This window comes from Dendropsophus ebraccatus, chromosome 6 (assembly GCF_027789765.1).
Source record: "Dendropsophus ebraccatus isolate aDenEbr1 chromosome 6, aDenEbr1.pat, whole genome shotgun sequence".
NCBI classification, from domain to species: domain Eukaryota; kingdom Metazoa; phylum Chordata; class Amphibia; order Anura; family Hylidae; genus Dendropsophus; species Dendropsophus ebraccatus.
In genome coordinates, this window is record NC_091459.1 from 110,861,433 (window position 1) to 110,876,593 (window position 15,161).

The window sequence follows — 15,161 nt, forward strand, 5'->3', positions numbered from 1 at the left end:
TTTCAGTAGTAACCATAGGACACGCCATAAACTCAGGGTTACACAAATTTGCAAGGCAAAGATGGTGATTTAATACCATATGCTCATAACACGAATATGCACCTATCTCATATTAAATGCACTGAAGCATACAACTATGGAGAGCCAATTTATGTTCTCATCTCATTAAAAGGGAAATATATGGAAATATAAGATATCCTATCACAGTCATGTGACTTATTTTTCCTACATTGCGTTATTGTATTGTACTGTAGGTGTCAATAGATGCAATGGTCATACAAATACAGATTAAATACTAAATCATACATCCTTATAGATTGTAAGCCCTCGCGGGCAGGGTCCTCTTCCCCCATGTCTTTTGCCTTCATGTAATGCGTTGATCTTGTATTGTTCCTGCTTGTTACCCCTATCTATTGTATATTGCTCTGGAATTAAGGGCGCTTTATAAATAAAATAATAATAATAATAATAATAATAATCCTCATGGTCTTATTGGCTCAAGCACTAGTGGTGTTTCCATCCCCATCCACAACCATGGTGAACAGTAGTTTAAAGTAGTTGTCCAGAATAAGAAAAAATATCTATAGTGTGTGTTTTGTATTGTAGTTCAGCCCCATTGGCCTAAAGCGCCTATTACATGGGGCAATGAGCAATAGCAAGGGAGCGCCAATCTGTTAGGTTAGCTCTCGCTTGCTCCTCATTACCCGCTCGCTGCTGGCACTATTACACGCATCGGGTAAGAGTGTGTGTGTGTGTGGGGGGGGCTGCGGGGTGCTGCCCAGGGATTGTCAAATCATCCATGCAGCCCATAGAAGATAGCGGCGGTCTGCTGCCGTCGCTCCTGCTGCTCAAGGGATGGAAGCAGATACTTGCTATCTGGATCGTTGGTCTTTCAACATGTTGAAAGACATTGAAAGACAACAATCAGCTGACATGTTGACTGATTATTGCCTTTTATTACACACGGTGATTATCGCCCGTAATGGCTGATAATTGGCCAAGTAAATCCATAGTCACTTTATGTAATAGGCCCTTAAGTTGGGATGAGCAGCAATACCAGGCACAGCCAGTTTCTGGAAGAAAAAAAGACCCTAAAGTAGTATTAGGAGAATCTGTTTTCTTTAGTCGATAAAATCCATTGAACTTGTTTCTTTTACGTTTTACAAAAGCAATACACAACCTGGGGCTCTCCAGCTGTTGCTAAACTACAACTCATATCATGACATCAGGGGATGTTGTGAGTTGTAGTTTTGTAACAGTTGGAGAGCCGATGGTTGAAAAATACTGCTTTTCTCTATTAGTAATATTCTTTTGGATCTGACTCCAGGTGATTTTGATGTGTAGGACACCACAGAATGGAAAGAGAACAACTAAAGCAGCGTGTGGTGCAGCAACGTATTAAAAGGTGGGGGGATACAGCGGTTTCCTCAACGTTTGCAGATGTCTTGGCCTGGCTTCAGATGACTTTGCTCAAGCTCTAGTCAATGAGTATCATTAACGAAAGACAAATGTACCTGGAGTCATCTGATGTTCCCCAGGAGACCTTCCCATAGTGGGCTACATACCTTACTAATGCTAATTGCTGCCGGGAGTCACTCTGGTATTCCAAGGGTTAATTCCACGTTGGAGGGATATAGTATATCTAATGATGATGAGGAGGGGGAAGGGCAGAGAGGAAACCATTTGAAGACGTCTTAGCACATTTGGACTGGAATCAAGTTTATGCTCATTAAACATTTGCTGTCAGGGATGTCATGCTTGCTTTATAGGCCCCTGTGGCTAGGATCTGATCTGAAGATTACCAGAAAATAAAGATGAATGTTGCCTGGAATAAATGGAGAGCAAAAAGCCACGACAGTCAATGTTTTATTGTCTTTGTGCACTAAAATATATCTCGCCTTAGTAGAGCTAGATCAGTGGTGGAGCATAGGGAACAGACTGCCTGGTGGTTCTACGAATAATATTTTAGGTCCTAGTTTTTGTATGGAGTTTGCTGTAATGGTACTGCGGTTTATGACTGAAACTTATAAGCAAACATATAATTGTCACACAAAAAAAGGGCTACTAGAGGCTCCGAATTTTTAAGATACCCTCGTTTGGAAGATATGGAAGATACTGTTTGAAAGTTTTTCCACCCATACATATTGCTAGGAAAGTCTGTTTAATAATGCAGACGCAGATGAGGAATATCATGGTCTGATGAAGGCCTAATGCATGCTCCCATGTGTGTCCAAACTGCAATGGTGCCATCACAAATCCTATATGACCATACTGCACTGATTGCTCATTGAGTGCTGTTTGGCATACTCTAGTAGCCATAGACCCATAATCTGATTAATAATGTAGATGAGGAATATAATGGTCAGATGAAGACCCAATGCACACGGCTATATGTCATATTGAGCTGTCAAAAAGCTGTGATGTACAGCCATACTGAATGGATGGATGCCTCATACATACAGTTTTGGCATATCCCAATGAATGCTTCTTAGAATATTTTAGTAGCCGTAGAGCCATGAAGCTAAAGCAGGACGGATGGGGAACCGTCGGCCCTCCAGCTGTTGCATAACTACAATAGGAGTTTTGCAACAGCTGGAGGGCCGAAGGTTCCCCATCCCTGAGCTAAAGCTTTGACTGTGCAGGCATGATGGGATTTGTAGTTTTGCAACAGCTGGAAGGTCGCAAGTTTGACACCTCTGCTCTCATATGTTTATGTGGCCCTATAACTAACAATTCTCCCGATTCAGCCTTGGCTAAGCAGCTTGGTCATCTATGACAGCCTGGTTGCTATGTAGCGCATCCCTAGCAACAAAGCAGTATCAGATTCTGCACCTTCAAGACCTCAAGGCCGCAATGTGAGGAAGCTTATTGGTAACATATAGATCGTAGAGAATATAGTAGGGAATTTTAGCAGGTTACTATTAGCCAGTGCTTTATATCATGCCCAAACAGTTGAAATTTCCAATATAACACTCACAACTGACTTAAGTGTTAGCGCTCTACAGTAAGCAATTTGTTAGGTTTCCAGTGATTGAATGGGACTCCCTACATTTAGAGATCAAGGGGGAGATTTATCACACATGGTGTAAAGTAAAACTGGCTCAGTTGCCCCTAGCAACCAATCAGATGCCTTCTTTCATTCCCCACAGACTCTTTGGAAAATGAAAGGTGGAATCTGATTGGTTGCTAGGGGCAACTGAGACCGTTTCACTTTACACCATGTTTGATAAATCTCCCCCCAAGACTTTGAAACCCACAACAATGTCATCTTCTGAAATCTGTGTGACACGTCTCAAGATAAATTTAGCTGAAATTCCCCTTTAAGTGACACCGTCGCCGCAGTTTTTTTTTGATGCAGTCATTGCCTTGTTTGGGAAGAGGCAATTATTCCTGTGTGAATCTAAGAAACAGCATTCTGAGAAATCTAGTAGCAGCCAATTTTTCGCTGAAGCAGCATCAATCTTTAAAATTACTATTTTCTCTGCCGGTTAGAGTCCAAGATTGGGGACATCAGAGGCCTCGGAAAGCTTAGGCAGGGATTGGTGACAGGTTATGTTTAAATAGCGAAATGCCTCGGTGGGCTTAAGAAATATTTGGCTAAGATTTCTGAGTGAATTTGCTAAGTAGGAAAAAAAAAAGAAAAAGAAATGTCAAGTAAGCATTTCAGCCCCTCGCACTGTAGACATCCAGGTCAGATAGTTTTAAAGATTTCCTGTGAACTGTTCAAACAAAGCATGTTTATCTTATGGCCGATTCAACGCCTTGTAGGTGTCTGGCGATCCCACTGGCTTCTGCCGCTCAGGAAATAGAGAAAAAATTCTCCAAATAAAAGAGCGAATGCTGGGTATTGCTGTGTGTGAATACTGGACTTTGATATTCATACAATGCTTGTATTGTACGCACGTGTCCCATTATTGAATTATGTAAGTGTCGGCACAATTACCGTGTCAGATATACGAGGCGGTGGTTTTGTTTCAGTTCTACAGTAATATTGTGCACGGATCAATTGAGGTTTTGAGGAACTGTGGCGATGTTATGAGCTGCGGCTTTTATTGTACTATGATGATGAATAGAACAATTGCTTGCTTACCGAGGTCCAGTAAGGTGAAACTTAAAGGGATCCTGCACTTCAAAAAGTTGGTTCCTCAGAGGCAGGAATCAGGATGAGCATCCTTCTAATCCTAAAGATTAAAGACCAATCACAGTGCTGGGTATGAGAGAAAGTTGTGTATATATGTATAGCCCTTTCCATTCTATCCTATATGCAGATCTTTCATCTATCTGATCTATTCATATGTGCAGGGCCGTATTAACAGCTGCTGCTGCCCTAGGCACTTAACCTGAAGACGCCCTATCTTGAACAGGGTGGTTTCGGCCACATGCATTTCTCTACATTTTAAAACATTGTCTGAATCATGTTTTTCATGGTTTTTAACTGCTTAAAACATAAACTGTGACTAAGTAACACCGCCATACCATACCAGGCCTGACCAAGACCACCATACCCCCCTCCCACCTCAAAAAGACACCAGATTTACTGGCAAGTCTGAACAGAAGGTGGGAGACTAAAAAAAATAAAAACAAAAAAAAAGTTGTTTCCTCCCCCCTGCTGCCTGGTGCTGCCCCCCTGCAAGGTGCTGCCCTGGGCACCGGACCACGGGTGCCTAGTGGTAAATACAGCCCTGCATATGTGGTGCGGATGTTCCACAGCCGGCTTCTTAACTTGAGGTTGGCTTGACTTGGCTTCTTGAGGTTTCTTGACTCTCATGACTCTTCTTGTCCTGGTAGCCATCAATAGTATTTTAGGATACATAGATAAATAACACATCTGTGAATGGTGGGCACCAGTGAGCATACCCATTGGAAAACCAAAAATAGGTCCCACACCACAGGATATATGCTACTAGTATAGTACCAGTATAGTAATAGTGTAAAAAAATAACAAAAAGAAAATGCTGACTCACCAACTGCAGAGAATTCAGCACGGATCCCACCTCGACAAGCAGAAGTATTAAAAATGACATCCACACCTTGTACCTGTGTCAAATCCAACGTGTTTCGAACACTAAAATGTACTCTTACTCATTGAAACAATTTGATAGTTATCTGTTTCCATGAGACAGAGCACATCTTGGCATACCAAATGCTTTGAATTTGGCATGTGCACAATTTGCGGATGTAATTTTTAACACTTTTGCAATAAAGTGAAGTGTTAGCATCACGAATGTGACAGATTTACAAGTTTTGGATAGTAGTATTGTAGCCTTGCGTTCCAAACTTCATCCAAAATACTTTAGGCTGTCTTAAGGTAATTTGTGACTTCATCACAGAGATACATATAGGGGGTGGATTAGGCACATACCCCATCCTAAGGCATGATGGGGTCCAAAGGGCCCTCTGCCATTTGAGGGGTCATCAGCTGTGTCCCAGCTCTTAGGCACTTGAGCTTCCTAGCATTGTTACAATGCCTCAGAGTACACTTTTTTCTTTCCATTGTCTGTACTTTACACAGAATTATGATCAGTCATTACAGTTCTGCTTTGTATTCTGCGTTCTCCTGCCACATCTTCTGTGGTGCGCCGCGGTAATTTTGGCTGGTGCAGTGAATTATATTGAAGCATATTTGTGGTGTACATATACCCAGGGGGTGTTGGAAGGCTACTAGTGAATTGGTATAGTTTTGCAAGATGTTGTTGTGGTATTCCTGTGGTTTGGCATAGTGCTTGAGATGTGGTCACTCCATTTCCCTGAGTCAGGTAACTAATCTTAGGGATTTCTAATGATATGCTTACAATTACCCATAAGCCTGTGCAGTAATTTCCTATCTATCTCTATTGTGCTGGCATCTCTATGGAATTGCTATGGCAATGTAATAAATCATTGCTTTTATATTTTACTTACAAAGAGCAGCCAGCTGGACTCAGATGCACAGACGTAGCAGAGCCAAGTTTGTAATTTGGCAAAACCCAATGGGATATCACGCGGTATTTTCTATGGTTTTATTTAGGACTGCAGGTAAACCTACTGAGTCATTTTGAGTTTGAGTCATAGAGCTAATATAGTTTGAAGGCAAACAAAAAAAAAAGTGACAGTTTCAAGAATCCAAATGAAGGCCATGGTCTGTTCTCTTGCACAGGAAACCCTGCTTGTTTGTCTCTTCCTCCACTTCTTCCTGGTGTTATCTGGATGCAGCTGGGACGCAGAATTATCTGACAGACTCGAGGCCTTTGAACTCTGCTAATTTTCCGCCTCCGGAACGTGCCAGTAAAATGGATTCGGTTCTGGGTGTGTTGAAATGTTGTTTTATTTTCTTAACGTCCCTCACCTTCCAATAACATGACACAGTCAGCAGACGTTCATCCTGAGCTGTGCTGGTGCTGGTGACCCTTTGCCTGCTAAAGGCCATTGTCTGGCTGCCTTCCTTTGTATAGGACTGTAATAATGCAAGGCCCCCTGTGGGCGCTGGGCACGGCACACTAATTAGTACTGTCACATGCCCCGCACTCCTTCCTTTCATCGCTGGCTTTCTCACTTTTCACCCCGTAGTACGGTGACATTTGTCCTCCTCAGATCTGAAATGTTCTACACAAAGACGCCTCGCTTCACTTCTACTGACTGCTGGTAGCTATCGATTACTCCATCAATTTTTTATGTACATACAGTAGAGCAGCAATTCCTCCGCATATTCAAATTATTTCAGTAATTCTCTGAATTTAAAGGGAAACTGTCAACTAGAAAAGACGTCCCAAACTGCTTACGTGACTACATTGCTATGTAAGCAGTAAGACTATCCATAGCTTTATAGTAGTTGTTCGAGGCTGTAGTCAGCTAAAAAAAAAACAACTTTTTATTGATGCTCTGAAGTATCATAGAGGGGTGGGCACTAAGGTGCACTGAAGTGTCTTGGCCACGCCTCTATGGCACTTAAGAGAATTAATAAAAAGCATAGTCTTACTGCTTGAATAGCTTTATAGCCACGTAAGCAGTTTGAGATGTCTTTAAGAGCCGACCTGTTCCCTTTACATCCCTGTAAAACATTGATTTTAATGGATGTATATCCATTCAGTGATTTCTTTCTTTTTTTAGTCTAAGTTACTAGCCACCATTATCGTACTTGCCAACAGGACCACAAAATGGGCACAGTTTATGCAAACTGTGCCCAAACTTGGACCTTTGGTGGATCCTCACTATATTTGGGGTTGAATCTGGGTGTTCCCGGTGTGGGGCTCGTGTGCCAATTTGTTGTTTTATGTATATTGGCAAGTACAGTATACATAGGGTTTCACATATTTGGTATTCACTGTATTAGACAGGTCCTAGCAGGGCTTCTTAAATGTTTTTGACTGAAGGCAAAGTGAGGCCTGGGCCTCACCAGAGAGACCCAGGAGATACATCGGCCTCACCGATTGTGGTGGAAGTCAACAAATATTGCTCAGTCTGCCTATCATGTGTCTTCTAAACTCTGTTTAACATTAACATAGTCATTCATACTGCTAAACCAGAGACTGTTGCAGCCGACGAGAGGGCTTGGCAGGTTATCACCATATGAGAAAACTGCCTCCCCGACTATGTCTCTCCAACAACTAGGGGGCGCCACACTGGTGAAGCCCACTTCAGAGCTTAAGAAGCACTGACATATAGTAGAATTGTAAATGGAGGTATGGTTAGCCCAGTAGTTGGATGGTTTCCTCCAAACAAGTAGAACATAGATCTCTGTTATGGTCCTTGCATGGACCCTAAGGCCACGTTCACATCGTAGCATCAGCTATATAATGTGACATGTAGACATCTATGACATCAGCTATATAATGTGACATGTAGCTGTATACGGCATTAGCTATATGACATGACAGGGGGATGCTATGGTCCTGATAGGTCTCTATCACAAGATTTGGTAATGTTGACTTCAGTGTCTGCAAGGTCTGTTCCAACCCGGTGCAGACTTCAGAAGCTGATCTGAGCTTTGTTCAGGGAACATCAGAGGGTGAGGAAATTTCAGCGTTTTTATGTGGAGAAGACAGTGATGTTTCTGTTTTTGGACCTTGAAAATATCTTTGTACTATTAAAGTCCACATGTTATAGAAGGATCAAGGAAACCTAACAGGCCTACTATGTGACGTGTTATCACTAAATGGATATAAATGAATAGCCTTTAAGTGAATAAAGCGGTGGTCAGGAACTGAGGACATCTGTCCAAGCTCACAGCCAATGTCGGAACAGGAAGATGAGGCCATTGTCCATGGGGATCGGGTAATCCCAGCTACGAAAACACAATGCATGTGGTTCATAAAGAGGTTAGGAAGTAAGCTTGGAAATCACGTAGAGAAGGAACAATAAAATGTAACTTCGGCTTCTAGAGGTTCAGTCTGTCAGAACACCTGGCTGTGCTCTCCAGATGTGTGGTGTATCTGAGGAAGTAGCGTCATCCACCTGGGGAGGGGAACCGACTGTGAACTAGATCAGGTGCTAAAAGGGTTCTGCAACTACTTTACATTGTTCTAATGCATCTAAATTATACTATAGTGTGTGTCTGATAGATAGATAGATGTATAGATAGATAGATATTACATATGATAGATAGATGGATATTAGATAGATATTAGATATGATAGATAGATATGCTACGTTTACACAGAACGATTGTCATGCAAATTCGAACAATAATCGTACGTGTAAACACAGTGAACGATCAACGATTGATCTTTCAACAGGTTCTCAAATCGTCGTCCATTGTTCGCAAAAAATTTGCAGATCGTTCCATGTGAACAGTCGTTCGCCGATTTAACCAATGTGTGAGAAAGGCTTAAGCGATCGCAATACGATCGCAAAACGAATTTCCATACGATATATCGTACCGTCTAAACGCTGATCTTAATGAAAAAAAAAACGTTACTCCGACATCGTTAATCGTATGATCGGGCGAATTATGGTTCCATGTAAACGTAGCATTAGATAGATAGATAGGTAGATAGATAGATAGATATTAGATATGATAGATATTAGATATGATAGATAGATAGACAGATAGATATGATAGATTTGGAATCACTACAGCACTCCAAGGATTTTTAAAAATGTTGTGTTCAGTTCACCCAAGCAAAACCAAAACAGATAGATAGTTATGAGATGGATGGATAAATAGATAGATAATTCATAGATAGATAATAGATAGATAGATAGATAGATAGATAGATAATAGATAGAGTGCAATAGATATATTTTATATTTATGATGTTTATGATGATTATTATTTGATATAATGTGATACTATTAATACTTAGTGTAACTAGGGTGCTTGTAAGTGACTGCGCACTTCTCCATCAGTAGGGTAGGCGGCATTACTTGTCACTTCCCTATTGGCAGGGAGATGATGGAGAAGCTCATCGCCATCTTGCATCAGTCATAAGGAGAGGAAGACTATAATCCCTCTTAATGAACACAGATTCCCTCGGAAGACAGGTACAAAAGATCAGAAGGAGATTAAGTTGCATTTGGATGGATTAAACAGAGCTAATGTCTCCTTGTTTTTTTCCCTACCGGGATAATCCTTGCTTACTTTCCCCTGTTAACAAACAGGTGGCTTTCATTGCCATGGAGAACCCCCAACCCTTATCAGGCCATGAGCATTGCCCTTACAAGACTGTATAGCACATTGGAGATTAGCGTCTCTCATAAACAGGCTAGGAGAAGTGCAGCCGGCGCTGTCACCAGAACATGCGCATGTTATCCATTAACAGATGAATGTGTCACCAGCAGACTATAAGCCTAAAGTGGTAACATTTATAGTTCAGGAAGCTCAGTGGAGTAATACCAAGATTTCACACAGTATAAATTAGAAAAGAGCAGATGAATAGAAATAAATTGTGTAGGAGTCTTCACCGGGATGATATAATAGAGAATTCCACAGATGATATAGCAAGAGACAATGATGTGCTAACTTTTATCTTGTATCACTTAGAGGAAAAGTCACATCTGCATCCATTAAGCACTAGATATGGCTTCCAGGTGCTCTGGGGTTATTTTATTATAGTAGTTAAATACGCCCTCCTGCAACCTAGACACCATTCATTGATTTATATCTCTGACCTTTGTCTGTGTTCTTCAAGCTTACATTTGTATCATCACCGTCAGTTGATCTCTATTGGAACATGCATATGTCTATTGTTTTCTTTGCACTAAATCAGGGTTGGGGAACCTGTGGCCCTCCGGCAATGTTAAAATACAATGATTTATCCCCTTTTACGAGCAAACACTAAGATCAATACCCTGAGGAAGTTGATGGAAAAAGGGAGGAAACCAGAGTACCTAAAGGAAATCCAGATCAGCAGACTACACTGACTGATGTAGATACCATGTTGGTTGGATACAAGGACATGAATCAAAACTGCACTATATGTGCAAACTACTATATAAAAGAAAAAGAGCTGAGTCTTAACATTCAGAGAAAAGAAAAAAAAGGACCTTTAAAAAAAATCCTTCCGGTAAATTTGAAAATATAGTGAAATTCTGGGTCTCCTCCACTTTCTCGGAGAGATTACCAATTCCAATGTTTTCCATTTCTTTATGTGTAAAGCCTTTTGTGGGTTCAAGTAGAAACATGGGGAGTTCCACTTTCATGGATTTCAGGATAAGATCATTGTTGGACCGTGACCTGGGATGTCACAGTATCGGGTGTCGTTGGAATTTTCCAAAAAATTGCTGTCTCAGCCTATCAGTGATACAGGAATGTCCGACCGATGCCAAGAGCCTTCAGGCAGAGGGTCATGACCCCTTGGTTTCGGTAATTGGTGAAATTCTAGTTCGTCCACACCCTGTATAGATTGGATTCTTACATGTACACTATCTTTGTCTAATACTTCTGGAACTGTTAAATGGACTATGTCAGTGAGGTACCCCAGCTGTTGGCATTGGGATCTAATGCTGCACAGGCCTTTATAGGATTTCTCCAATCTGTGGTTCAGCAACCATATCTTTTTCTGAGGAATTTAAGGGGTTGTGTTATGCAGAAAAGTTGGTAAAATCTGATGTGTACATGCATATACAGTATGTAAAGGGGAACACACTAAACTGTTTTTTTCCCCTATATATTGATCACTTCCTGGTTTCCTCTGAGCTGTCACACTGTTATTATGCAGTTATGCCGACACTTTCCCACAACCCCCCTTGCTTTCATGTGAAGTGAAAGATCAGGAGTCTACAGCTAAACTGAGCATGAGTGACCCAACTGAGTGAATACCCAAAAGCTGGTCGTAACCAGGGGCAACGGGTTTCAAACAAAGCAGCAAATGGGGGTTAGCGAGTCTTTATCTCTCAAATGATACATTTTATAAAATTTTTGTATATTGGAAATATGTTTAATTTAACATAATGCATCAGTATAGACTTAGGGTCCTATTACATGGGCCGATGATGTCCCAATCAATATTGTAAACGAGTGCCAATCTGCTGGATCGGTGCTCGTTTACTGGGCCTATTACATGGCTCAATAATCATTTAGCAAGGGCTGAACAGACATCGTTAGTGATGTCCGTGCAGCGCTTGTTTAAACAGTTTATATTACCTGTCCACATCCCCAGTGTTCTGGGAGCGGGGAGGAAGCAGAGAACAGGAGAAGACCGGGAGTGTAAACAGGTAATGTAAACTGCTTGTTCAATCGTCAGCCTTCGGCCGCACATCACTATGACACGTAGCGATGCATGGTCGGTGGCTGATTATTTTAGGTCTGGACCTAAAGAAACGATCAGCCGATGATCGTTTTGTTAGCTGATTGTTGTCTCTATTACACAGAGCGATAATCAGCCAAATCGGGCCAATTCGGACAAATATCGCTAGGTAATTTCTAAAATTCATAGCAAATAGCATAGCTAGTGGTGAGGCTTAGGTATCCCATTCTGACTGCTAACTAATTATGATCAAACAGCGGGAATTTTCAGGTTTGTTTGAACTCAAACCATATTGAATTAAATGGTTCGAGTTCGAACGAACCTGAAATTTCCCGTCATCTCTACTGCTAACGCTCCAGTAGAAAAATATTAAGAAACCATGCTTTAGACAAGATCGTCTGTGTTGCTCATATACGTTGGAAATACTGTATATGTCGAGAGAATTCCTGACATATATCCCTAGTGTATACCATAAATTGACCATCAGCTGAAATGAAAGAAAAATGCATACAGTAATCATTCAGGGAAGCTGATCGGTTTGGGAAAGTGTACACTACAAATTTCCCATCGACTTTCACTTGTCTTACAGAGCCTTACTATGTGTATTGCACCACATGGAGCAAAGTCTACGTAGGAAGTCTGAGCTCATGCACAATGCATCCATTGTATTTGTGAGTGTTTGCACAGTCTGTAAGCCATGTGCCTATATCCACCTGTCTATATTTATTACTGTCACGTCTTCATTTAACATCATCTCTTGTTTGACTAAGGTCATAAAATGATTAGGAATCGCTAAAGTTAAACAGCAAAGGTTGCAGACGCGGTTTATTATCTGCCGTAATGTCACTCGCGGCCTTGTTGGCTAGTGGTTGTCAGTTATCAAGCCTTCGATTGATAGGCAGGAACAAAACACCTACAAGTATAAGCAAATACGCTGCCTGTAAACTCATATAGACTTCGGGCATGAGAAAAATCATTATACTAGAGATTTCTTGACTTCCTGTAGGACATGAGGCTATAGCTAGATATTGAGTAAAAAGAACTAGCTTATCTCCCCTGGGTCATAACAAGCTAAAGGCCTGGACAAGGGGGGTTGCTGGGCCATGATCCGCTATGTCCTCTGTATAAATAAATAATGTACTCTCCTTAAGGGACTCGGCAACCGTAGTATTTATTTTAACAAATGACGGGCATTTCAATACATCACTCTGCGGGTCAACAGGTTGTCATGTAGAATAAGCAGGCCAGGGGAACCCTCTGCAGGATCTCAGGAAAGATTTAGCTTGGAGTTACCCTTGAAGTCATGTTCCTTACACAGGCATCAGAACATGAAATATGATACTACTATAGAAAGAATAAATATAATCCCTATATTCTTACTGAACAAACCAAGTACAAGACCAAAAATACCACTGCAGAAGGGCCAAATAATTTGCTGGGAAGTTGAATGGCATGAAACTACCCACTATTGGTGGCTGACCCATAGCACTGCTCACACAGGTCTGGAGAGGGTGTATTGCTATATGCTTGCTTTCATTCCTCAGTCTCTAATAGTTGTGACTCAGCTCCGCATTTTTGAGATTGTGGAGGGGCCCTGTGAAGTAATACAACTTAGAATACCAGTTAACAGCGTATATTATTGTGACTCGTTTCTGCGTCATCTTTCATCCGAATAATACAATATCCGATGTACAATATCTAATTGTACATCTGTCTGAAAACAGCTCTTTTTCTCTCTGCTGTGGTAGTTGAATCTCCACCAAACCCGTCTCTTCTCCTGCTGAGTTCCTGCTGAGTAAAGATAGTTCATGCTGAGTAAAGATACGTTCACACTGAGGAAAACAGGTGGAAATTCTGGGCGGAATCCCTGCCGCATTCTCCACTCAGAATCCTGCCTGCCTCACTGTCTCAATGTTATGTATTGAGCCCCTCACGGCTATACGCTCAGAGAATTGACATGTCAATTCTTTGAGCAGAGAGCTGCGGAAAGCGGAGGCACCCTATACATAACATTGAGACAGTGAGGCATGCGGAATTCCAAGTGGAGTCTCTGGCACGGATTCAGCATTGAATTTCCACCTGTTTTCCTCAGTGTGAACGCACCCTTAAGTTTGTTTTTGCTCCTGTGATTGACATCTCTTGTTTCTTCTGTCTCTTTCGGCGTGGGGCTGGCATGTCAGGGACCAGTTCAATCACATCTGGGCCAGGTTCCTGACATCCTATAAACAGTTTACTAGCCCTGCCTCCGGTGCTTGCTATTAGTCTGTTTTGTGCGTGCTAGTGTTTTCTCCTGTTTTTCATATCTTGTATATTCTGACCCTCTGCTATTGTTCTTGACTATTCTCCTGGTTTTGTACTTGATTTTTTACTTCGTTGCCCAATTCCGACCCTTAGCTTGTTTACCATTTGGATTTTTTTTTGTCTTTTCTGTGTTTTGTGTTTTCACCTTTGGCGCTTTGAGGTCATGTCCACTACCACTTAGGGTAGTTGTGGCAAGTGAATAGGGACAGCTGGGTGGGTATAGTGTTAGGGTCCACTGGCGTTGTCTTTCCCCTCCCTCCTAGTTTTATGGCAGCAGCCGTTGGCATTACAATAAATCGTGCAGTTCACAGTATTTCCGTTACCCGTGTAGCCTTATTCTTATAAGAGAGTGTATAATATCAGTAGCATAAAGGGCTAGAGAGTGATAAAAAAAATCATCTGATCTTAACTGGGCAGAAATTCTGCATAAAGTAACTTTCTGTCTTGGAAGCCTTTGTGTTTTTTCCCTGAAATGCAGCAAACCTAGTAATGTCTTTTCTCCGGGGAACCACTCAGATGCTGTTTCAGCTCCCTCTTCTGAGCACAGATGACTTCACTGAACAGGAGAAGTATTGTGAGCCCTCATAGACCAACAAAGAGCATGCAGTCATTTTTCAGATAAAGCTTTTAATGTGAAAGTAACATAACAGGTTTCTTGTACATTTTCTCATACATTAATTTCAATGAATGTCACCGGTGACTTGTACAAATCACCAGGGTTAAAAGAGCAAGTGGGAACAGAAGACGTGGATATGCAAAACCCTGTGGATGATTTGGTTAAGGCAATGAGCTGGATGATATACTGCTGGGCCAGGCAAAGTGGTACTTCAACTAAAGAAGAAACATATGTGACTTAAAACACGAGTTTTATCTAGTAATGAAATTGCTTCTTGTTACTCCTCAATATCGTATTGAAGTCTTAATAAAACAAAGATCCTAAGACTTGCCCTGGTCTTCTTTATGCCATTCAAAGGATGTGCATGGAAATATACCCTGACTACTCAAGGATAGAAACATTAAAGCGGTCGTCCATGCAGAAAGCTAAATTTTGGGACCAAGGATTGCATTCATATAAAAAAAAGTTGTACTCACCTTCTCAGATCCCACACAGCTAGTGCTCCTGGTGTACTCCTCTTTCAGGTTGTGTGCTATCCTAACTTCACAGGGCATGTCTGTTCAGCTAAGCAGTGGGTGCAA

The 15,161-nt window shown here is 41.4% G+C and overlaps 1 protein-coding gene across 3 annotated transcripts in view; it reads left to right on the forward strand.

Moving 5' to 3' along the window:
- EPHB1 (EPH receptor B1) overlaps window positions 1-15,161 on the forward strand; it is a 244,583-nt gene that overhangs the window by 10,447 nt on the left and 218,975 nt on the right. The window contains exon 1 of one of the 3 annotated variants that reach the window (XM_069975677.1): window positions 2,833-2,855. The exons of 1 other annotated variant lie outside the window; for it this stretch is intronic. The gene's annotated coding sequence lies outside the window, so the exon portion shown is untranslated. Of the gene's footprint in view, window positions 1-2,832; window positions 2,856-9,324; window positions 9,460-15,161 lie in introns of those variants that run through there. One more of the 3 variants, XM_069975675.1, reaches the window with a different exon arrangement.